At 44.8% G+C, this 26,051-nt stretch overlaps 1 protein-coding gene across 2 annotated transcripts in view; it reads left to right on the top strand.

Annotated features, from left to right (window-relative positions):
- The first annotated feature begins 9,462 nt into the window (after nucleotides 1–9,462).
- zfhx4 (zinc finger homeobox 4) overlaps nucleotides 9,463–26,051 on the top strand; it is an 84,113-nt gene continuing 67,524 nt past the window's right edge. Inside the window, exon 1 of one of the 2 annotated variants that reach the window (XM_069512533.1) lies at nucleotides 9,463–9,601. The gene's annotated coding sequence lies outside the window, so the exon portion shown is untranslated. Of the gene's footprint in view, nucleotides 9,602–13,125; nucleotides 13,508–26,051 lie in introns of those variants that run through there. The other variant, XM_069512532.1, reaches the window with a different exon arrangement.

The raw sequence follows: 26,051 nt of genomic DNA, 5'->3' as shown, positions 1-26,051 counted from the left end.
ATTTTTCTTAAATTCGAATGGTGGCTTTCATTCTATAATCATTTTGCCCTTATCCACCCCCTACTTCCTACCCCACTTGACTCCGGTGTTACCTGCCCAACCGAGCAATTTTGTGTCTTGAGATCTCGTTCTGATATTGTGTGCCTGCTGAGGCCGGCTGTAATTCTCTCTCCAGCTAAGACACACACAAAAAACACAGGGCAAAACAAAAAAAGGAAAAAAAATTACAGTAATTATAATAATCAGCACATTGACTAACCAATGAAACGTGTGTGTGCGTGTGTGTGTGTGTAGGAGGATGGATGAGGCAGTGTGAGCACGCTCGCTGTGGTATTTGCTCAATTGGTAATCAGCCAAACACGCTACAAGCCTCCTGCTGTGATTTGCCCCCGGTGTGTCTCCAGTCTAAACGCCTGTGAGTAAGTCAGTGTTTCTCTATGTCAAAGTGTGCATGTGGTGCATATCCAGTATGTATGTCTGCTTGTGTCAATGTGTGTGCATGGGACTTTGTCTGTACATCAGTGCGCTGTATGTCCATATTTGTATGTGTGTGTGCCTGAGGATTTATTTTTATTTCCTGCGTCTTCCTGCTGTTCAGGGGTGTACTCGGACTGAGGTTTGCAGCTTGTGTGTGTGTGTGTGCATGTGTGTGTTCGTGTGTGTGTGTGTGTGTGTGGGTCTTACATGCTCACAGATGTGTGTTTTCGCCGGATGGGAATACAACTCCTAGGACATTTAATCTAGGGGGAATTTCACGCTAGTTACTGCTTGTCATCAAACGTTTCTAGCGTAAAATACTGCAGCGATCTTTTATTGGCGGATGTTCGGGACAAATTCACTGTCAGACCCCCGAGTGCCCCGCTGCCCTCCAGACAGACAGAAAGTGTGTGTCTATGTGTGTGTGCGAGAGAGAGAAAGAGGAAGACACTAATCATATAGACTAAGTTTGTTGCTTCAGTTTTGATGCTTTATAGTTGAGACAAATTATCCTGAATTGTGTGTTTAAGTGCATGAGAGTTTAAGGGCTATTCCAAACTTTATAATTCAAAGACTCCGAGACATGGAAGCTTATTCTCCACACACACACACACACACACACACACACACACAGATCTGATCCCAAGCTTAGGGAAAGGCCGATCCAGTATATCTACAGTCTACGTATGTGTTCACTTAGCAAGCCACAGCTGCTAGCACCATTACTATGGTTTCCTGTGTGTGTACGTCTCTCTGTCTATCTGCCCCCTCAACACACACACACACATCTGAGGGCCCTGTCCAAATGGGTTTTAGCAGGACACATATTTTACACCCGTCTGAGTTGCTCTGATGTTCAGGTGCTTCGCTGTAAATGCATATCACAGCCTGAAAAAAAAAAAAAGAAAAGACGTATTCCCCTGCACCCCTTCTAAAAAACAAAGGGAGGAACTCGTGACCTCAACTTTAGACGTTCTGAACAAAGAAAGGTGTAATTGCTTCTTTGTGTGTCTGTGTTAGAAGTGCTCAGCGTTTAAGCAGCCAGCGATAAACAAAGGACCCATTTGTTTATTAGAATAATCATTTCACATTTGAGCCTTAATGTTTCGACAAGCTGCTCAATCAGATGTTTTTTTTAAGGACATCGCAAATGGCAGGCTGTCTCTGAAATGCGTCTGCTTGTTTTACCTGACCCACTTTTCCTTTACTGTGTGTGTGTGTGTGTGTGTGTGTGTGTGTGTGTGTGTGTGTGTGTGTGTGTGTGTGTGGCTGCTCTGTCCCTCTTTGCTCAGAAGGTTGTAAATGTAATCTTAGACACATGTTACTTCAGCTGATGTTTTTCAGATTGATGTCAGTTGCGATTAGCATATCTCCTGCCAAGACACAGGAGTGCTCTTTAGAGTCTGGCCTAACACACATACACAAACACACACACGTACATACACACACACACACACACACACACACACAGACACACACGTACACATACATAAACCGTTGGGTAAACATAGCTCAGCTGCCATTTTGAATGATTGCACGATGATTATTTGATGCAGTGATTTATTTTGAACCTGGCCTGTAAGTAAACTGAGGTAAGGAAGGATGAGAAACCAGACTGACAAGCTCCAAAACTAAATTCTACCCCAGGACAGTCTCCTGACACCCCTTTCCCAGCAGCATATTATTACATCCTGGCCTCCCCCCCACAAAAAAAAAAAAAAACAACAATTTTAACACTCCCTTGCTTCCAACTTTAATGTCACCCCTGTCTGTTTCTAGAAATTCCGTCTGCAAAGTGCAGCGGCGTAAATGCAGCTGTGACCAACACACACTCCGTGCCGAAAACGCTGTTTCGTTCACATTCATCCTGAGCTTGGGAGCGGGAGAATTCCTCCTCCAATGTAAAAGACAGTGGGGGAACATGTGCAAAAAAAAAAAAAAAAAATTCTCACCATCTCTGGAGAGAGCGAGCGATACAAGGATTGAGAACACACCCTTCAGACAATGAAAGGGGGGGGGGGGTCTCATTTTCTCTTCTCTCTTTCTCTCCCCTCTTGCCCCAGTCTCTCTCCACACCTCCCTGACCCTGCTTCCCCTCCACCTAAGAGCGTAAGTGTGGCACAAACAGAGGGGGGGGGGCACGACGGAGGGAAAGTCAGATAAAAGTAGTTAAAAGAAGGGGCGAGAGAGTATGGAGGGGGGGGGTGAAGAAATAACAGGAGAGTTGAGACTGACCAAATACTCAGCGACAAGGCGAGGGAGGAAGACGGATGCGGGGAGAGGAGGTGGGGAGAGGGACGATGAGAATATATATGCGGTGGCCAGTGTTGTGAGACAAGGCAGGTTGCTGTCACTTTAAAAATGACTGTAATAAAAGTGACCGTCGGAAGATGGATCTGGTGATTTTGGCTTGCTAATCAGTCATCTGTGAAGAGGACCACAGCCCAGATTCAGCAGCAGCCATGACACCTCCTGATTGATGCCTGTGCCTGCTAAAAAAAAAAAAAAGGCCCATTAACTGTCCTCAAAATAAAAAAAGTGATCTTCTCTCTCCCCCTGCTCTTTTTATCTTTTCTACTCTTTTATTTTCAAATGTATAGGTATAGTGTGCCTGCTCTTCTTGTTACCGCCATGGAAGTGATGTTAATGAGCGAGGCCTACTTGTGTCTGCATGTGCCTGTGCTTCACCTGGACGAGTACAGTCTTCACACTCAAGTCAATGGATCAATGGATCAATAAACACACTCAGCAGTCAATGCCTCAGCTGGAACCTGCATCAGAGTCTTGTTAAGTATGCAAATAGGCCCGCACCGTGCGTGATATCAGAAAAATGTATGACTCCGAGCCCTCGGTTCGCCTCATGACATCCGTCAGGGAAAAAAAAAAATAATGACCCTGCAGCTGAATCTCATATCTCCTCATCTCTCCTTCTCTCTCTTACACACATGCACGCACGCACACACACACACACACACACACACACACACACAAAGATTGCCTGCAATAATAATAACCCCACAGACGACAGCTTCAGCCCCCTCCCTCCCATCTCCCCTCACCTCACCGCCACCCCCCCCTCCCACATACAATCAAACAAAGCCTCTCTCTTACCTTGCGCATGACCAATCCTTCCATCTCTCCCTCTTTCTTTTTTCTCTCTCTCTCTCTCTCCTCCACCATCCTCTCTGTGCATGCTCTCTGCAGAAACCCAACCACACCTAACAGCAACACCTTGCGCTCTCCCCCCGACCATCCCACAGCCCTACAGCGCGGCACTCGCACCCCCCAATAAATACAGCCCAGGTCTGCCGTTTTCCCATCTATCCCTTTTTCCTTTGCCCTGGTCTTCTCCTTCTCTCTCTCCCCCTTCTCTCTCTCTCTTTCTCTCTCTCTTCCTCTGTCTTTCCCTCTCCCCTCGCTCCTGGCTGGTGCTGGTGAAATATCAGGGCAAACGGATTCCAGCTTTTTTCTCTGGCTCAGAGGGGTTGTTCTGTGCGATTTGGCCCTGGGGTGCATTTCAGCGCTTCTGATGTGAGAGAGGGGGCGAGAGAGAGGGAAAGAGAGACAGACAGAGAGAGAGAGAGAGAGAGAGAGGGCAATAGAGGGAAAGAAAAAGGATGTGTGTGAGAGAGAGAGAGAGGAGACACTGCCAGGGTTTATCCTTTCTTTCTTAGGGGCAGTCAGCGGTTTTGACAGGCTTTTGAACCAGCAACTCAAGGTGTGTATGTGCGCTTCGTAACTTACAGAGGCCTCGAGGTGATCTCCATACATAATCAGGACAATCCACCTCCATGACAGGTGCGCGGCCATCTTGGAATCTCGCAGAGCCGGTGGACTTGAGCTCAGTGTCCATGTGCTGATTTATTCACAGAAAAGACAGAACAACTGCAGACCAAATGTTTTATTGCTTTAAATACATTTACAAGACGCCGGCTACATGTTTTTCATTTCCCACTACATTGCCTGGTATTTTGATTTAATTGAAAAATTCCACTAATCTTCTACAGGACACCTATATAAAAATATATCTGTATTATAAAATCAAAGACTTGTTGTCACCTTTGCTGAACCAAAAGAATTGCATATTCATCAGGAAATAATTGACCGAAAATATTTTAATTTTCCTTTTTTAATTTAAAAAATTTGAAAATGTGTTAGGTAATTTTAGTTTTCATCCCGGTCATGGATCTAAAATACACATTTTTTTAATGCACATAATTTTGCAGTAGAATTTATTTCCACAGCTTATTTACCTTCTCTTTTGTTTGTCCATGCACATGTCTAATTTGCAAAACTTCATGCCTATGTATGTTTATGTTTCATAATCTCACATCTCAGTGTGAGGCCTTCTAAAAGGATTTGTCATTCTCAGCTCAGCTGGGCTGATTGTGAATTAAATGTATTTTTAGGCACCTTTTTTTTTCCTCCATCCCTTTGTGAACTCAGTTAGAATTGAGGTCAGGACACACAAACACACACACACACACACACACACACACTCACACACACACCATCTCAGAAAGAGACACATAGCTTTCAGAACAAATCACTGTTGAACTACCCTGTGTGGAATGATTCTGACATTTTGTTTGGGAGAAATAGCATTTAATTGAAGGGAGGGGCGATACGGATGGCAGTTATGCAACCAAGGGAAAATGTCTACATTTCAACCCAAATTGAAAACATAACAGAGTTTTTGTTTGTGTGTGTGTATGTTTGTGTGTGTGTGTGTGTGTGTGTGTGTGTGTGTGTGTGTGTGTGTGTGTGTGTGTGTGTGTGTGTGTGTGTGTTTTGAGGGCTTGCTTGCACCATTTCACTGTTATCCACAGTTTGCTTGTTCGTTTGATTGTGAATTAGTTAAAGTTATGTGGTTTATTCCATAAAAAACAATATTGACTAGACGTAAGTAATTCCTGTCGAACTGAATTCTGAAATGTGTTCTGTGTGATCCGACTGAATTTGCAGGTGAAAATGTTCATGTTCATATTTATTAAATGTCAAGCTCTTTCCTCACATTGTACATTTTTTGCGATTTCATATTCTTAGTTTTTTAATCTGATGCATAATTAATGATTGAAAACTGGTAATGGATTAATTAGTTTTCTTTCCTTAAGAATAGAAAAGATTAAACAAAATTACTCTCAGCTTATTTGTCCCTGCAGTAATAATAATTTAAATTCTTAAATCATGTTTGTCTCGATAGGGATAATTAATTTAGTCGAGACAGAGTCAGGTCAGAGGTCAGACTCACCTTTGAAACACACAAGTCTGGAGCTGTGAGAGACTCTGTGTTTTGCTCAATGACACTTCGGCACGCTGGATGCTTGTAATGGCTGCTTGAACTCCGGTCATCCGGTGTAATAATGGTCACTAGAAAAGAGGTTGAAGAGTCCTCATAAGGACTCTTCTAATGCAGTGATGAAGCCAACAAGCATCTTTCAGGGTCAACGCACACCTCAAAAAATGAAGCCTCTCCCTCTCTGCCCTTCTCTTTCTTTATTCCCTCTTTCGCTCCAAGCATTGCCAATTTGTCTGAGCCACGTCCACTAATCCGTGCGCATTTGCGCATTGGTCATTGCACCTCCGGTTGACTTGGCCGGCTTGATAGATGATGGCGTCCAAGCAGGAGACAGACTGACTGTACAAGCGCACAGCTGACAGCAGTGTTGGGTGGTCACTCTTTGCTTTGTAAAGAGCTGCAACGCAAATAAGGTGCAGCTGCAGAGAAAAGAATTTCCATATCTCCCTTTTGTCAAAAATATAAAACAATTACTTAATAAAACAATAAGCCATTAATTTTTTACCAAGCCAAAGGAGTTGAATTATTCAAAATGATGTTGGAGCCTAATTTAAAGTAGAACATTTAGCTCTAGTGTGGATTGAAATAAGTGGAAATTATTATAATGTCCCAATTTTTGCAGAGAAAAATAGACACTTATCTGCAGGAAGAATTTAGCAGCAGCATCACAAATATAGGCCTTCCGCCAGAGAGTAGTGGACAGTGGGAATGTTACTATTAGATAACAAGTAATTTATTACTTTTTGAGCACAAGCCCAACATCGACTTCCAAATCCTCCTGACACCTCTTCCCCCCCTTGATGTCGAGATGTCAATCTGTTGCCATAGAACTGACCGCACTCGTCGCTGACCGGGTTATTGGCCATGTTGGGATGGCCCACTGAGTATCAGAGGGAAGGGAAGAGGGGGATGGGGGGGGGGCATGGATGGATGGATGATGGGGTGGGAAGGTGGAGGGGTGATGGTCCCCCAGAGAGAGGAGGAGTGGGGGGCTCCTGGAGATCTAAAAGGACCTCTCGGACCACTAAATTGACATGTTGGAGCTGCGGGTTTGTCATGAGGAAAGCACTTAACTAAGCCATGTGACAACATATGGAGCAGCAGTCTTTCTTTCATGAGGCCATTAAAGAGCAGGCCTTGTGTAATTTCACATCACATTTCTATTGCTTTTAATTTGACTTATATAACACTGTCAAATAATACACTGTAATTATTATTACTATTATTATTGATTCCCTGCAATTTTGCATATTATAATACACAATTATATCCACAAAACAAATGCTAATTTCTATCCTGTAGCTTCTCTTAATATTTAAATATGCAAATTGTAAATGACTAAATTAGAATGAGTCAAATGATCTTGATCTTGTCATCAATACATCTCTTCTTTAACAGTGAGCATACAGGTGCCATTGTTGCTCTCAGCAGCTTTACAGGTCTATAAGTGCATGTGTATCTAAGTGGTAATCAATAGAATTTGGCGTTGAGGCAGCCTGTGAGGATGTCTGTTGGCGTTTTTGGGGGTCTTTTATATTCCAGCGTCCATATAAGGAGACACACAGTGGACGCGTGTCTATTAAAGAGGGATCAACAATGGAGAAAAAAAAAAAAGGAAAGATCGGGAGGACCACAGGGCCAAGTGGGAGGAGGGCAGCAGGGCGAGGTGACACTGAATGGAGACAGCAGTAGTGTTGGCGGTGCAGTGCACATGGGGAGCAAGGACTGTGTGTGTGTGTGGGTGCATGCACTTGTAGTCGGGTCACCCCCCCACCACACACAGACACACACACAGACACACACACTCCTCCTCTTCTTGTTGTTCTACATGCTTCCCACAACATTTGTTCTTCCTTGGGAGTAATGTGGCGCCGGGTCTTCGCCCTATCCGCCCTCCTCTGCATGAGGGGAAGACTTTAGGGGGTGGCCTGGATTGCTCTTTATCAAATAAACCGAGTGGCACCGGCGGCTGCACGGACCCCACCGCCCTGCACACCCACCCCTCCGTCCATCCCATGTCTCCTAATCCCCCCCCCACTCACACACCCACACACACACAATTCCACCCCACCTCTTCTTCCCCATGCATGTGGCTCGAGAGCCCGAGCAGCTGTGGTCCCATGTAAATTTTACATGATTGGCACCTCCTTATTTTACCTCTTCTCCACCACCCCCACCCCCACCTTCCATTCCCTTTATTTCTTAACCCCCCCCACACACACACACACACACACACCCACCACCTCCTCCTCTCCCCCCACCCCTTCCATATCATGTTGCATATAATGCATGGTTTATGTAATTGTTCGATCTCGACAGTGCGCACTGGCTATCATGTCCTTCCCCTTTGGAATTTGCATACCTGATTATATAGTGTCCCCTGCAAGTGCTTGATTGTTGCAGAGGGGGTGGTGGTGGTGGTGAGGGGGGGGGGTGCAGGTTATGTGATGCTGAAACGTGATATTTTGAGGAGGAGGGGGGTCACTGAAGCGGTTCTCCTTGACCCTTGAAAGGCAACGTAATCCCGTGTGGCCCCGTTTGATTAGGGGCTTCCCCCCCCCACCCCCCCATCTTAATTGTTGTCATCAGGACCTGCACTATCACTGTGCATCTGGAAGCACTTTGACATCTGAAGTCAGTGGGGTTCTCCAAAAGTAAAGAGGAGGTTGGGGTGGGGTGGGGTGGGGGGGGGGGCTCAGGAATCCTCAGAGGTCCATGAAGGCCACGCAGGGGGTCCCCACCACCGCCACCACCACCCGCCCCTCAACTACAAAGATAGAATTATTTTTTTATTGGCCTGATGTGAGAACACATGTAAGGGTTTCACCTGGTGCCTCACTCACCCTGGATTTATAAAACATGTATAAATCATTTTAATAATAAACCTTATATTGGGGGTCTCACATGCAGATTAAGGGGGACCCTTATTGGCACAAGGCGTGTCCGTTTGGGGTCCTTGAAATGAAAATGTTGGAGCAGCCCTGATCTAAGTGACTGAGGCAAAGAGCTGCATTGACAGTCTTATTTTTTTTTATCCCAGGCACTACAAGCACTCCTTTTTCTCTCTCTCTCTCTCTTTCTCTCTCTCTTCTCTGACCCCCCCACCTCTCTCCCCCCTCTCTCTCTCTCTCCCTCTCTCTTTAAAAGGGAGCGGAAGAGTGGGCTGATACCGGTCTCATGTTTCTTATGGATTTTCGTTTATATAATCGATCGAAATGTCCCAATACATCGATTTCGGGTTCAGTGTTTTACAGACAAGCGTTTATGGCTCTCGATTTTACGTTAGGGATGATTCCAGTCGCAGGGGTGACATCGACGCGCCAGGGAAAGTCAGCTGTTGATTTGTAAATAAAAGGCGTAAACAAACAAATACGCACCAGATGTTTCATGTATATACAAAAATATACATATATGAATGTACAAAAGCCTTTTTGGGGAGAGAGAGGGGAGCAAAGAAAGGGGGGGGAGGGAAAAAAGACAATACTGTGCCGCTTCTCTCCTTAATCAAATAAAGTGGTGTAAAAACACACACACACACAAAAACATTTCCTTCCCTCTGAATTTCTCCTTGAATTATATGCCATCACCAGTGTGTGTGATTGCGGAATATTAAATTAAAGTGGGATAAGTCCGCACCGAGGCGGGCTGCGTCCAATCCGCAACTCATTTCCCCTGTTGTAGCACCGCATCACTGCGCTCCTCTCTTTTCAATGACAATGTGCCAAATCTGGGCATTTTGAAAACACTTTCCATATGCTATTATCGGATCGCTACTGAGCAAGAGAAAGACAGGAAAGAAGAAAAACGGAATGCTTTATACCAAAGGTACCGAGTCTACATTTTTTATCTCTCTTCTTCTCCATTGGCTTTGTGCACTTTATGCTTTTTTGGTGGGATTTAAAAGAGATATGAGGAGGTGAATTTGAAGTTTTTATAACGATTGCATATTTATGGAGCGTTGCTGGAGCGCTTTAGGGCTGAGTGTGAAAACGTCGATAGAGTTTATGTTCAGCATCTACATGTAAAAAAATCCCAGTTCTTTATTTTTTCTTCATTTTCTGCTTTGATTGTTTGAGAGTCAAATGTTTCTGAGTTGTGTTTTTTTGTCAGCAAATATGTTGAAAGGACGTTTTTTTAGACGTTAATTTCGCTGGAATCACAGAAATAATTCTGCCTTGATTTTTAAATGCATTTAATTGATTTTTACAACTCTGCACTTTAATTTAACACAAGTGACAGCTTGCAAGTTGTTTTACGTTTAGAGGATTTATGTCAGAATTTTACTTTAAGTTTCTTCTGCTACAAATACGTGTTTTAAATACTGGGCATATTTGGAAGAAATATTTGAACGTGCATTTGTTTTATTTGGCTTAATTATTCTGCAAAGAATCTTTGTGTTTGTGGAGTTGCACTTACAGTTGGTTATTGGGTGTTTTAATGGGCCTTTATGGAGCTTGTTTGTGTGTGTGTCAGTGTGTGTTGGCTGGAGCAGAGTTGGCCAGTGGGTCACTGTGGCAGGTTGCGGGTCAGAGCTGTGGGCTTTTTTTGTGTGGCGTGTTTCTGTGCGTGTCCTGATGGGGCACAGGGGTCAGCCGTGCAGCCCCATGAGGGCGCCGACGCGTTGGACAAACAAGGTGGAAGTCTGTGCGCACATCCAGAGAACACTGACCAGGTGACCGCTTGTAGTAAACACCAGGACGGGCTGCAGAACCGACAATATTTCTACTTTAAAAAATATATATAGTACATAAAATCTAACGGACACATCAACTCAGCTTTTCAGTTCGACTTCATCGAATATATTGACGCACCAACAATGGTGCCATCCCCTAGTGTGTCACGCCAATATGGTAATATCTCCAGACGATTCCAAGTTATTGATCTACTGAAGTGACACAAGATCACTATGAGTGTTCAGCACCTTTCATACTGTCAATAGACGCGATAGAAACACATATCATGTTCGATAATTGCTCTGTTCTTTTGAAGAGTTTAATTTGTGCCACCCCCTCCTGGAAATATTTTCCTATTTGCATTAGAACACACAAACACTCGCGCGCACACGCACAGACATATAGGCAACACAAGCAGCCAGACACACACACACACACACACACACACACACACACTCAAACACACAGACATTGGAGTTTACAGATAAAAATCTGTAATTAATTGAGGATGCCGCTGATATGGAAATGGGACGAAATGTTAGTTAACGCGGTCCATTGTGGAGCGGCTCTCCGGAGAAAGAGCATCGTCTGCGGGGAAAGGAGGGAGGGTGGAGACCGGGGGGGATTTACAAAACGCAGGAGGTTACGATAAGACGCAGCCTGTATCACTTCTCTAAATCCGCTTTGCACTTGAACCTTTTCACTGAAAACAAATAAAATAAACGAAAGTTCGCAAGAAAATAGTCACTGGCGCGCACAATTTGGATCGTTAGAATAAAGTGGGAATAAGTACATCCTTTCAAAGACAGGGAAACGCTCGAGTAAAAAAAAGAGAAAAGGCACGATGGGCTGTGTCTAGAAAAGTCCTCCGTTTGGCTGTTTTAAGAGAAATAGGTCCACTTCCATGCAGCTTGGAGAAGCCTCGACGCAAGCCACGGTGCGACTTATGGTTTTTTTTGCGCGTCCGCCTCAGCAGCGGATAGAGTGAACTCTCCAAGCCGTCTGTGCGCGACGCCTCCCAAGGCTGACAGGCTAGGAAAAACCCCCCTGGAGGACAGGGAGGCAGCTGCAGCAGTAGCGGCAGCAGCAGGAGCCTTGGATCCGGGTGAAAAGTGACGCCTCTGCTCCTCACCCCGACCCACCCACCCCCTTTTGTCAGAGACCTCTCTAAACCCAGAATAAACAGCCGCGGGTCGGGTCGGGCTCGGATCTCTTGGCTTCTTAAGGATCCAGTGGGTACGGGGCGCAGTCCAGTCAATGTGGCTGCAAAGTAGACCTAGTAGTTCACTTGCCAGCAGCAGCCTTATAATCACATCCCAAGCCCCGGCTCATGCAGTTCAATTCACCCCCAGCTTCGATTTTTTCCATGAAGGCGAACAAGATCTCTTGATTTTCTCCCCCGATTGAGACTGTGCAAAGTCTTCTTCTTGTCCAAAAGCCACTATTAAAAAAAGAACACAAGAGGGGAAACACACATTGCTTTGAGAGGGTATAGGGCCAACACACCGATGCACTTTCTAAAAGGACACTAAATGTAAACGCCAGTGAATGGAGCTTTGAATAGAGTGGGGGATTTTTTTTATGTGACCTTGTATTGGATTTTGCAGTTTGGCTCTATTGAACCCACACGGGGCCTCGGCGGTCCCGAAAGGGCACTGATGGCTTTCCAACATGTGGCGGATTATACTCTGATGTTTTGTGGCTATTTTTTTTTTTTTTCGAAAGCTTGGATGTTTACATGGACCATATGTGCCAACAGAGCAGTGTCCTCACCTGCTTCGAAACCGAGGATGGCCAATAGAGACACGCAAAACAGTCTGACCCGTGCGTAAATTTATCACGTTTGTGGATGCACAATTATCCTTTTCTACATAAATATTGTTTTATCTGTAAAATATATTCTACATACTATGTGCAGGCCCGCTTTTGTTGTGGCACAGGACGGTTTTGTAGTTTTTACGCACATCTTTGATATAAAACTTTTTCATTGATCCATTCATGAATACTTCCACACCTCATAGACAGTCACACAAGTATTTTATTTTATATTCCCACATTTCTCTAAATCCACAAACACCGTTCATTTGGCCCACCTACGGGAAACGCAATTCACCTGCAATGTCATAATCAATAAAATCCAATAGATGCATCGGAAATAAGATCTGTAAATATGAGAAAATATGAGTTTTATATTTGTCAAATCAAGAAAAATAAAAAAGTGTGTTCACTTGGTGCCTTCCGAGATGCAGCTCAGAAATATCCATGTGCAAAAACGTGTTTATTTTTTATTATTATAGAGAAATATGACTTCTAAGCACTTGAGAGTAATCTTCGCTGCAGCCTGTTTGCTGTGCAGGAAGCGCTCGTCCATTGTTCTACATGTGATTTGGCCTCTGCAGAGAGAAACGGAACAAAAAGGTCTCTCTCTGCTGCGCGCACGGACCCATGCCTCCGCCAGGCCTGCGTGTGCGCGTCATTTGCAATGTGGAGACTGTTGATCAACTCACTAATTACACTTCTCTCCTCTCTCTCTCCCTCTCTCTCTCTCCCTCCCTCTCCGTCTCTCTTTTGCTCCCTCCCTCTCTCTCTCTCTCTCCTATTCGCCCTCTCTCTCTCTCTGTGTCTCTCTACCCATTCCCAGAGTGCATATCGGGAAATAGACACACAAAGACATGCGCACTCAACTTAATCAGCCATTTTTTTTAAACAGGGGCTAAAACGATAATAATTAGCAGAATAAAGACATATCGGATTTTCATTTCCTTTCCTCCGTTTTCCCGACCCCTCGTCCACAAGAGAAACTGCGAGGCAGCCCGTCGACACGTCGCTCCACCGCCGCCGGAACCAAAAAAATAAGGGATAGCTCTGAGACCGCTTGACATTTGTGGTTTTTACCCCTCTTCCCAATATAAAGTTGGAGGATTATTGTAATTTTACCTGTTTTCTTCCACGTTTTGATTGCCCGATCACGAAAGCCGCTGGATGTGACTGTTTTGTAAAACCCCGAGAGCCGAGACGAGAAGCGGAGGTGACGGCTTTGGAGAGAGGGGGGAAGAAAGTAAGTTTTTTCTTTCCTTTTCCTTTAACTTTTATTGAGTGACTTTGGACTGTGTGTGTTAAATTTAGGGGCTCGGGTATCGATTATCTATCCCGCCGGTGGATCTCCTGACACCGAGGCTGCTTGGATAACAGGTGCTGGCCGCTTTTAGTCCCAGAATAAAGGCGGATATCGTGATGTTAGAGTGCAACTCCGGCGCTTCAATAAAACAAGGGGGCTCTGACAGGATCGGAGGCGTTCTCCTTTACGCGTGTGTCCGCAGGATCCCACGTCCAGACCTGCCGTTTTTTTGCAAACTTTACACCGCTGGTAATGAGGTCGAGCCGCGGCCACATCACACCCGATCAATCCTCGTAGACACCGAGGCGATGAGCGTTTCCTCCCCCGGTATGGTGGCTTTGCGGTGCGGTCTTTTGCAGGAGCCCGATCCCTCGGACATGTCCGCTTTCGAGCTTCCACTCGAGGGGATGTCCACCCCTTCCCCAGCGTCCCTTTGCCAGACCCCCGCAACCACCAAACCATTGATTTTGAAGCGATCTTATGGACGCACCGCAGCGATCCGAGCCAGTTTTTAACCCATGTGGTTTCGCGCACCTTCCAGGCATTCACGGCCAAAGTGACACGATCAGTCTCCCGACACGATTCCCCTTCCTTTCCGCCTGGAATCTTTCGCCTTTATCTTTTCAAATCCCCCCTTTAGCACATTTTATGAAAGGATCGTCACAAAATGAAACAGACATTCGCCGATCACAGTCCACACGTCTTTACCTGCTGCGCTCATTAAAAAAAAAAGTAGTCGCACTTTTACCGAGGCGTGGGTGGCTGCGTCGTCCGGAAGGGAGAGCGATCGCTGGGCTGCCGATAGCATGGCGAGTCCCTGTAGAGCCAGACAACTCCTGAGTTAGTTCCCCCCTGTTTCATCCTCAGCACCGGCATCTGAAACACCAGTGTGCATCTAAAAACTCACACTTTAATCACATTCGGTGGTGTTTTACGCATTTTAAATCCCTTCCATCCACACAGTCTACAACTTCCATTTCCATCCTCGGTCCCCATGCATCGGTTCATGGGGTTATAATTGCCTTCTAGAAAATTGTCTTAAATCTCAGAGATCTGTGGTAGCGACATCTTCTTTAAGTTGCAGATTGCTCTTGTTTTGTGTCATTTAGAGGAATCACAGCGCAGATGTGGGGGCTCTACTGGGGTTTTACGCACTGTATTATGGCTGCTTTTTTTAGGTAGGTAGACTTGGCTCGGATTGGGACGCGACAGTGACAGGGGGGACATCGATCGCACGGGAGGAAAAAAAACATCAGGGCCAAGGGGCCAGTCTGTCTCCAACTCGGGTACAGGCTGTGTATAGTGAGTGTGTTCCTACAGGGACTCTATACGCTCCAGATGAACGGTGCGCCAATATAGGATAGAGCTTTTTATAGGACTGTCTCCATTTGTACGCGGCTCTCTGGCTTTTTACGTGGATCTCGGAGCGTGTTTATCAGCGAAAAGACGCTTTTAAAGCAGCTTTCCTCCCAAAATGTGTCTCACTTTTAAATGTTTGCTGGATTGTGGAATGCGTACACGTTTTTAAATATGACACAGAATGCAAATACATTTTTTTAATCAAAAAACGAGATTTTCTGAAGAACATCACAGAGCGAATAAGCAACATTACAACACCTTTAATAACAAGATTAGTTTTATTACAGTAATAATCAGAATACATATCTTATTGTTGTTCTTTTTATAATTGTTGTTTTGTGAGAATACGTAGATTGGTGTTCCAAATTTCACATTTCGAAATTAAATAAAGACACTTCAGTTTTTCAGCAAATTAAATGTTAGATTAAATCAGTTTATTTTTATACTTTTACAAACTGGTGTATTTTTGGACTGGATGGATCTCCTTTCTGGTCAGAGCAATTAATTGCATTTGCATAGAATCCTTCATTTCATTCCAAAAATACAGCTTAGGCCTAATAATAATTATAATAAAAAATGAAATCATAAAAAAAAATCAAAAATGTGAAATAATGAGAGGAGGTGATCCGGTGTATTTGCAGTCTATTTCATCAGTTAATGATGGTATTGTCTCACTCTGCAAATGAGGGAATTTTATTTGAGGTTTACGTTTGCAGAAGCCCAGGCCCATCTTGTTTTTGTTTTTCTGCTCGCTTTGTGTCTTTAGCTCTATCAAAGGCAGTGTGTGTGTGTGTGTGTGTGTGTGTGTGTGTGTGTGTGTGTGTGTGTGTGTGTGTGTATATCTGCATGTTAGTTAAGCAGCTTGTAACATTAATTTCTATCCGTGGCGGTCGAGGGGAGGAATAAAAAAACATATATAGTGTGAGAGATGAGCAAGATAGCCCTGGGAGGACAATAGCTGTTGGCTTGAAAATGCCTCTTGATTATTAAAAGCTAATGCATTTTCAGCATTGCAGCCTTCATTAAGGGTGCGGATGGAGGGGGGTGATGGTGATGGGGGGGTTATGAGAGGGATGAGAGGCTACTGGGAGGAGGAGAGGATGGGAGAGAGGGAGAAAGAGAGAGAGAGAGAGAGACAGGGGCTGAGTCTGTCCTATAACTCCTGGGCCCAAGACACATGCAGCCAGAAGATTGGCTCGGGCCTCTCCTAGGGGTCGACAATGTGTCATTTCCACCCGGCTAGATTGCCCTCTGCCTATCTGATATTAATGTGCAAATCAATATTTCAAGGATTAAATTTCCCTTCTTCATTTTTTATGGTTTCTACCTCAATAAGTCTCCCGTCTAATAGAGGAGGCTGGATGATTTAGAAGCCTTTGCTGCAGAAAGAGAGAGGGAGACAGAAAGAAATAGAGAGGAGCTTTGCAACAAGGCTATCGCTGCATTTTAATGTTCTTCCTCGTGGATCCCCCCCCATAGGCCTTTGGTAAGGAGGGCTATATCGCTGCTTTTCAGTGTAAAGACAGCCAATTTGGCTAAAAAGGCAGAAAGGGAAAATATGAGTCCGGTTGAATACTTAAGACGCTGTGGTAATCCGAGAAGCAGGTATTAGAGAACAAGAACCCCCCCCTCTCAAAGACACACACACACATCCAGAGCTACATCCAAACCTGCATTACCAGCCGTCATGCTCGAGTGAACAGTATAGCTTACTGCTCGCTGGACTGCTATAACAATATATTTTTCCCTTCCTTCTTGTTCTCCTCTGCTTTTTTGCCTTTTTTGCATAGAAGCCCGTTTGACGTCCACCGAAGAGATTTACTCTCAGGCGCAATAACATCTGGCGTGTGTGTGTTATAGAAATGAATCACTCTGACACAATGACCTGTGTATGATTATTGGGGAGCGTATTACCATAGTCATAATGCTGCATCTCATTGAAAGTCAACTAAATGAGCTTGGACCCTTTGACTCCCCATAGACCTTCATTAAGGGACAGCGCGCACACACGCAGGCGTCTGTCTGCCAGTAGGTGTGGGTCTGTGCATGTGTGTTTATTTAATCCTCCTTCCTGTACCATCTGGTGCGTGTGTGTGTATGCGTGTGTGCATGCGTGTCCAGCAGCAGCACAGTGTGAACCCCCCCCCCCCACCCTCGCCAGTCAGCCACCAATTTTTCCCTTCCCCATTCAGCCTTTGCAGCAGAACTGAGTAGACTGTTTTAACATGCTCTTGATAGGGACAGTGTCAGCGAGTGAAAACAAGAAGACAGAGGAAGAGGCACAAAAGATCTGTAATTGTAGCACGACCGCTTGGCTTCCTCCCTGATTCACGGCCATTACAATGTGAAAAGCACAACCGCCTGTCCTCCATTATTAAAACGGCAGGCCTACACACACTCTCACATCCATACACGCATACTCACTGGGGGGAATCATGTAGATTTTTTGCGGCTCAAAAATAACTGCTAACTATCATTCTGGTCACAGGCTTTAAGGAGATCAATATTAAAGCTAATATCCAACATTTTTCCTCACATGGATATGTTGGTCAAATTTACAAAGTAAAATAATAAATTCTTCATTTTGACGATTCCAAGCTGTGCCATGTGTAGATACAATCCCAGCCACCGATAGTTTTTGACTCTGACGGACCAAGTTGTCTTTCTCCTTCGCACTTCTTCTTAAGATTTTTCATAGATGGTGTTTTATGCAACATGTATTATGCAACTGTTCGAAGCATGTCGTTTTTTGATGCAAAGAGCTACCTAACAGCTGGATTTTCTAGAGATCAAGGTTTGATATTCTCTTGGTTATGTAGTGTGTGTTTGTGTGTGTGTGTGTGTGTGTGTGTGTGTGTGTGTGGTGTCTGCGAGACAGAGCGAGGGGTGACAGCCAGCAGTAGTAGTAGTAGTGTCAGGGTCTCCTGGCTCAGGGAGGCCTGTAGGGGGAGAAGCTAAGAAGTCCACAGCAGCTCGGCATTATGTCTCAAAGGGGGGGGGCTTCCTGTGTCAGCCCTGGGGCACCACCGCTAACACACACTTTCTCTCCATCACACACACACTGCGCGAGAGGCGGAGGAGGGTTAAAGACTTGGAACGAGATCAAGCCCCTCCGTAGCACCCGGGGTGGGAGCTTGTGAATATGCGAGTTTTAGTGTAATTAGCACTTAATTATATTAACATATGCAAATTGTCAGGCGGAGAGCTTGTACCGCCGGTGGGTATCGGCTGAGATACAAGTGACTCTATTGTACAGCCACGGCAGAAAAGAGAATAATGGGTGTGTGTAAGGCAGCCAGCCAGTCCACCCCCCATGCAAGCACATAACCAGCTAGATCATTTAAGTCTCGGGCAGGCCGCTTTGCCAAATTTCATTAGTCGCCATGACGACTTGGCTAATTGTGCTGACTAATGTCCCTTGATCTGTTGTCAGTTGAGATGGGTGTGTATCCTTGCGCCCCCAAAACAAGAGAGGGGGCAGAGAGAGAGCGAGAGGCCCGACTGTCCTGAGCCAACTCCTATTTACACGTTCTGCTTCTACAAGCATTTGCATATTCAAAAACACCCTGCCGTCTTTCCTCGTCTCTCTAGTTTGCATGTGCACACCTGCACTGGCAAGGTCATGCGCATGTGGCAGCAACATGTCAGAGGGGGGGGGGTGGGGTTCAGTTTTGTGTCGTGTGTCTCAGTTTGTGTGTGTCACATGTGCAGTACACTGCTGCCTGTGAAGCAAGACTTGGACTGGGAGGCTGGCATGGCCCCTGTGTAGCGACATGGCTGAATTTGTTTTTGATTATTGTACATGACTGGGACTCTGGCAAAGAAAAGCTGGGGCCTGAATAACAGGGACAAGGAGTTCTGCCTTTGAAAAGCGTCAAACCCTTTTCACTCCGTCCAAAATTATGTAATTTCATCACATCTTTATAGTTACCCCCAACCAAGCAGGACTTCTTCCTGTTGGGGGGGGGCTATTAGATGTTTTGTGCCTCCCGCTAGCCAAAGGTGGATAGACATTGGGCCTAGTTGGTGCTACTAGTACTTGCATGCTAATCCTGTTTTTTGACAGGAACGTAAACTGATATAATTGCTTTTCAGTGGCAGGAATGGCGGTTTATACAAGTGTGAAAGCACGGGAAAGGGGATTAGCATTATTTTGCATAATGCTGGGCAGGCGCTGAATGGGGCATTGAACGCTTGACTGGGTGACAGAGATGAAAGAGAGATGAAATGCTTCACCCCTCTTCTTTTTTTTCCTCCCTCCCTCTCCATCTCTCCCCTCTGTCTCTGGCCGCTGTGGCTGGCGGAGGGGGACTGTGTTTTCCGGAGAGCACCCCCGGAAACGGCAGGCCCCCGTGTTTCTCGCTGTTTGTTCTGGTGCCAGCAGATGGAAGGTGTCATGTGAGGCAATATGTATGATAATAGAGTAACCGTGGTAAACTCCGGGCTTCCTAAGCCTCCATGTATATACTAAACTGCATCCCTAAAGCACTGGAGTGTGCAATTATGTAGTGGATGGATGTGGCTCAGGTAGCTTTTACATGGAAGGAAGGGAGCGGCTTTCATGGATCAAATCAAACTACACTGTTCTTACATTTTCCTTTATTGAGATGTTTACCCAGGATTTGGTCGGATATCGTCCGGGTAGAGGGGAATGTGGAACTGCGAGGCAGGTGTGTTTTATGTGAATGCCTGCGTGTGTGTGTGAGCTCTGGTAGTCATAGGCGGGGGCACAACGGTGGTGACGCAGCTTAAAATTGCCACTGTGACTTCCATATGACCCAAATCGACTTTGTGCGTAATTTATGATCAACCGTCATTATTGCTATTGCATCTGGTGTATGGAAATGATCCAGGGTTGCGGGAGGGAAGTGAGGTTGGGTGGTGGAGAACATGAACACCACAAAGGCTGCTGTGGCCTGTTTTTGTTGTCTCTCATTGGACAGGATCCTCTTTCTTTGACCTTTTGCACGCCTTCCCTTCCCTTTCATATGCTAATGCCGGGCCAGGGCCGAGGAGGAAACACGCCGGAGCTGAGTGCAGGAGGACAAAGACTCCTCTCTCTTTCTCTGCCTCCTTTCCACGCCATATCTCCTCTTTTCTTGCCTCTTCCCCTCTCAAGCAACTTGACAGACTTTGGCGTGAAAGGAAGTGAGTGCTCAGTGGATAGGAAAGGTGGGGATGGCATTGTTGCCGTGACCCACGCCACCTGTGAGGATCAAGTGCACTGCAGCGATCCTCGGCCATGTTCATGTGGACACATTTTTGAGTGGCCCTTGTAGTGGGTATTGCGGATCGGTAATCGTTTGAGCTGTGCCGCCGGTAGTGTTGTAGCTCAGGCCGAGTCAGTTGAGGAGTGATTTGTTGCTTTTCCAGTGGCGCTAGTCGAGTTGTCATAGCTGGGTCTATATTTCTCTTCAGTCTGCCTACTCTATCTTTTAACAACCAGTAAAGCACTGTCTCTGGTGGGGTAAAAGGATCCTAATATAGTTACTACAACTCTCCCCCAGCATAATGCTCCAGTGCTCCACTGTCGAGCATGACGTGGTTTTGAGGCTCTTTTGGCTCTGTTATGGGAAGGGGGCATGTTATCTGTAGGAAATGTAATTTTTGTCCTCATTGAAATCATTCATTATTGAGCTTGGTTATCTAAATGTTTTTGTTGCTGTTGGTCCAGCGCCAGTTAGGATTGCGTTACCCCCTCGCTCTCTCTCTCTCCCTCTCTCATGTCTATGTCTGTCTCTCTCTCTCTCTCTCTCATCTTGCCAGGCCTTCATCGGTCTCTTAAGGGAAAATAGAAAAGAGGGGGATTTTTCTCTTCCCTCTGTGCTCTGTCCCGTTCTCAGGCTCTCGTGCCTATTTTGCATCAGCCGTCTCATACAGGATATTAGCCGCAGAAGAAAAAAAAAAACACGGGTCAGGGTATTTCATTTAGAATAATATGTTTATTCTTTTCATTTTCAAAGTGGAAATGGAGGGGGGGGGGGGGGTGGATTCTGTCGGGTGGGGAAAGAACAGTCAGGGCCGTGTGTTAGGGGACTGTCTGTTTGATCTGAGGTCCTGTTGGCTCTGGGGGTGGCTGAGATTCTCAGGTTCAGGTCAGATTAAAAAAAAAAACAGGCCTACTCTATTTCACTCATACTGTCTCACAGATTTGCTGGATTTCTCATGTGCGTCTGTGGATGTTGTATTTAATTTTTCCTTTTGACAGACATGGCAGACGGGGGAGTTAATAGTTAGCAGCGATAGGGGAATTTGAACGCAACGCTCACCCTCCTCCTCTTCCTCCTCGCTTATATCTCTGCACCTTTGCTTCATTACTGTACATCTACACCACTGCTTATTTAATCCCCCGTGAATCAGTATAGACTTGTCGCTGCGGTTACCTTTCAGACTGTGACATTTGTTTGTCCTCTGTACTCCTTGATTCACTCACTGCGAAGGACACTGTGCTCAACCCCGCAGCTCCGTGCGAATGTCTGAAAGTCCTCATCTTACATATTCAACAAAGAATTCAGCAGCCTTCTGTTTCAGAAAAAGGTTCGTCCCTCTTGTACTTACCAAGGAGCAGGAAAAAAAAAAAAGGCCTGTACAAAAGGTTATATGCCACATTTTATCGATTGCTCTCAGAAGTCTTTTCATAGCTGTAAAAGCTGGCGAGGCTAAAAACAAAAAGCAGCAACGAAAAAAAAATTGCACGGCTACCTGATGCAAACAGAAGTTAAAAAAGACGAGCTCAGACTAAAGAAGGGGGGGAAAAAGTTAATGAATGACTAAGATTCCCCAGGTTTGAGAAAAGATACACCACAATAGCACAAGACATCTCATGACAAATGATGCATTCTCTCCCTTGTTGGCCAAAGACAAAGGCGGGGATTGAAAAGGCAAAGAACCCAGTCATAGGACATATGCCCATAAACAGAGCTTTAGGAAAAAATGGAGAAACGAGAGATTGATTCTGTGTATGTGTAGAAATGATTAAATAAATCGTCCCGTCTGCATCCGATCACCTTAACCTGTACTCCCGGTTCATGCACATTATTTATATGTGTGTCGACGTCTGCGAGCGCCTCTGTATGCATGCATATCATGTGTGCAACATGATTGGCGTGTAGTATTCCTGAAGGCAATAGCATGTGGATATCAAGGCCATTGCCAGTGTTCGTTAGGGAATAAGTGGATAATTAATTATGCATGAGTTGTGGGCATAAACAAACAGTGTAATGAGAGATGAGACGAATTTACCAAAGAATTTAACTCCAGTTGCACGGAGACCTTCTCAATTCTTCTTTATTATTGTTATTTTCATTATTATTATTATAAACTATATTTATTTGACTTAATGGACAGCATATGTCTCAAACAGAAATACAGATGTTACTATAGTTGCAGGTGACAACACTCACCCACAGACTAAATAGGAATATTCATTTTTGCTATTCTGACATTACAGGCATATGTGTGCAGTATTAAAAAACTAAATACTCCCTTTTTTCCAACGCAGGTCCCAGTCTGATCTAATATAGTCAAAAAGAAAAGTATGTGTTCCCTCAACTCCCCTGAGGAGACTCCAGCCAACACTATCCCTCTCAAACCCTGCCTCTTTTTTTTCTGGCCTGGCACCAGTCGTGGAATAATCTTTAATTATTTGCTTTTAAAAGTGGAAAAAAAAAACAAGACTACTTTTTTTTTCTCCTCCCGTGACAGTAAAGAAGAAGAGCAGAGCAGGAGCAGGAATGTTCTTGTATATGAAATTGTAGGTATTAACAGGGCTGGTTTTGTCAGTGGTTTTTCGCTGATGTATCAGCTCCCTGCCCCTAGACTAAATAAAGAAGGGGAGTTTTCGCCGTGTTTCATCCCCGCTGAGATGAGCAGATATAGGGAGGCTATGGGGGGAATTGTTAAAAAAGCAAAGTATGGCTGAAGAACGGAGCTCTGCCTTAACACAGTACTTAAACAAGTGTCACGATGTGGTGATGGATGGTTCCTTGGCCTTTGTGGCTTATTGGAGATACTCACCCTTATACCAGTTTTTTATTAAAATAGAACACACTGCATTTGCTTGCCCTTTCCCGGCTATATATTCTACATAATTAAAAAGAAATATACATATGTCTTTCTGAGCGTGACTCTGCTTCACAGTAAGCAGAATCAATGTGTACACGTGTGTGTTTGAGAGACATTGCTGACTCTGGTCTTCAGCTGCCTTGTCATTGACCCCCACAGTCCCTCTGTTGCCACATTAAATGCATCGTAACACACACACACACACACAGACACACACACACACACGCACACACACACACACACACACATACGGAGAGAAGCTTGAATTAAATTTTTTGATCAGTTTTCTGCAGATTAGATTTCAGTTTGTTGTTGTGTCACTTATATAAAAATAATAGTGGTTATTTCTCACAGACGACACTAAAGTAATGGCTCAATTTCATCCCGGTTCGCTCTCTGCAGGCTGCATGGCCCTGGATTTCCATGACATGTGTTTTTTTCCCCCTTTTTCGATAAAGGAATATTGTGGCACTAATCTAAAACCACACTAATTACATCTGACAGTTGTTTGTTTGTAGTGAAATCCAATTAAAATGTACACTTTTCAACTCCATTGCTCATTTTTCTTCTTCCTCTCCCCCCGCCCTCCCGCCATTCTCTTTTCTTTTCTTTTTTTTTCTCCCTCCCCTCCCACGGTAACCAGAAAAGAGCCTATGATGGCATAAATAACAACTGTGCTTTCCTTGTGGTTTTTGTGAGAAGAGGGCAAACTCACAACAGCTGTCAGAAAAGGGGGTTTGTTTGAAAAGCAAATGGCTTTGGTCTAAAGTTCATTTGGAGACCTCTCTAATTAAATAGAGAGCCAAAAGCTTAAGTTAATTAGTAATTCCCTGGGTCCAGAAATTAGACCTGTCACGAGTGTTCGAGCTCTCGGAAAAAAAGCCAAAAGGTATGTGTGCATTTGTGTTTTTGTATGGTTTTTTTTCTCCACAAAACGCCTGTGCACTCCCATCTCTGTAAACAAGTGTGCTGAAATGTGTGTTTTTATCTGCGCTTTTTTCTTATGCAAGGCCCCGCACATTCCCCCACCCCTCGAAACGCTCAAGACATTAATGGCCTGTTTGTGGCGTGTCACAGAAGTGCTCGGGAGATGTTTAAGCGAGAGGCACATAGCTTGTGGCGTCAGTCAGGATACCTGCCCTATGATTATGTTTATGAAGATAATGACAGGGCTGGGGTCGCGCTGAGTACTGTCTTTAGAAAACAGTTGGGGTTTGAACTTTAAACTTTATTGTTACCCCTGGAAAAGAACGGGAAGGTTTCAGCTGCCATGTTTGAGAAACATCTTTACAATTAACAAGGTGTCTCTGTCTTTTCTGACTTAACTTACTGTAAAAGCAGATGCTCTCCTCTCTTCTCTCCTCTCCTCTTTTAAGAACAGGTTACGCAAAGCTGACTTAGACACAATTGAGAGACAGGACGTCCCTACTTGTTCAGACCACGTTACAGCGATAATAAGCATTTGAAGACACTGCTATGGAACAAGGCACCGACTCTACACTTTAAAAACACTATCCACCGGCTTGTTTTTCGGTCAACTGATACTGATAGGCGTCTTTCACCAAATAGGGCAACATTTGTGACATTTTTTCCCCCTCTCCTAAAAAGGAATGAACTTTTGGCAGCACGTAGCGGGAGTTGCTACATTAGTTTGCAATGTCTCATATTAGGTTCCCAAATATCAGCGGGACTTAACTGCTCTTGCAAAACTGATTTCAGTGCTGGAAAAGTGCTTCATGTTTTTAATTTCAGGACGCTGAGCCTGTGACCAGGAAAGTATTTTAGGAATATATCATTGCTGTTTAGTTTTTTTGGAGTCTTAAAATAAGTTCCACATACAAGTTGTTTCACAAGCAGCAATGTTATCTTAACATAAAATAAGCAAAGGATCCGAGGCTGGATGTGGTTGATACAGCATAACCAGTCGTTTATATATTTGCCAGGTGGATGTGAAACGTCTGCGTCAGAGACTGCTCCCTGTGTCTGTCTGTTGAGTGTGTGCTATCCTTGACTGACGTGGACAGTGTTTGCTTAACCTCTTCTGCGCTGCACTACCACGGCCTTGTCAATTTAAGTGTGTGTGTGTGTGTGTGTGTGTGTGTGTGTGTGTGTGTGTATGCGTGTGCGTGCGTGCGTGTGTGTGTGTGAGGGTGAAGGAGAGAGTCCAGCAATGGTAGCTTTCATTTTTCACTTCCCCAGCAGTATTTTTTCGCCAAATAAACCTGCTGAGAGGCAGAGTGAGAGATATCGAGGGGTTTGAATCAACACAAGCGAGACACGTGGACTGGTCTATAATGATGGGCATCTGCAATAGAAAAAACACACATTTCAGAGTTTTCTAATCAGCAAATAATCCTAACTGAGGCACTGTCTTTAAACTTGCAAGACGTAGACCTCACCGTCTCGCTGTTAAGAAGGCCCCTTGTTATGCCGCCTTTGCTTATTTACACTGGACCAAACCAGTCGGTGCAACGCCCCAGCCCCGTGCTTCTTAGATAACATGACAACGCTCTGGAATCAGAGCCTTGACGTGAAACAGAACCACATCAGTGTCTGTCCACTACCCCACCTCGCTCTGTGCCACCTACCTCTGCTTCTTTCAGAATAAAGGTCGAACTACAATTCCACAAACCCACCAAATTTCATATTTGTAACTTTTGTACGGTGTGGTATAAAAGGCACAACATTCCCGTCTTTCACAGACTGTGTGAAAGGGGCTTATAGTATTGTGGAGATTTTGTGTGTGTGCGCACGCAGTCCGATGCTTTTTGCCCCATCCAAATGATAAGGTTGTGTTTTATGTAACAGCTAAGCCCTTTCATATTGTGTATGTTGTACCTTACAAGAGCATGATGCGCAGGCTAGATTAATATTTATTTAGCGCAGGCAAATCAAGGATTAAGCAGTCATCATTTTAGCACTAATCCACGTCTCTGGTGAGATGCAGAGACAAAGAGAGGCAGATTACTAAACACATAACACCGCAAAACCACAATTAGTTGGTGACTTGCTCTCCCAAACTGGGCAGAAAAAGGGACCAACAGGAGACCTGTGCAGAGTA

This window comes from Paralichthys olivaceus, chromosome 17 (assembly GCF_024713975.1).
Source record: "Paralichthys olivaceus isolate ysfri-2021 chromosome 17, ASM2471397v2, whole genome shotgun sequence".
Taxonomy (NCBI): domain Eukaryota; kingdom Metazoa; phylum Chordata; class Actinopteri; order Pleuronectiformes; family Paralichthyidae; genus Paralichthys; species Paralichthys olivaceus.
The sequence above is the reverse complement of the archived record's forward strand: the minus strand, read 5'-3'. Positions and strand labels throughout refer to the sequence as shown.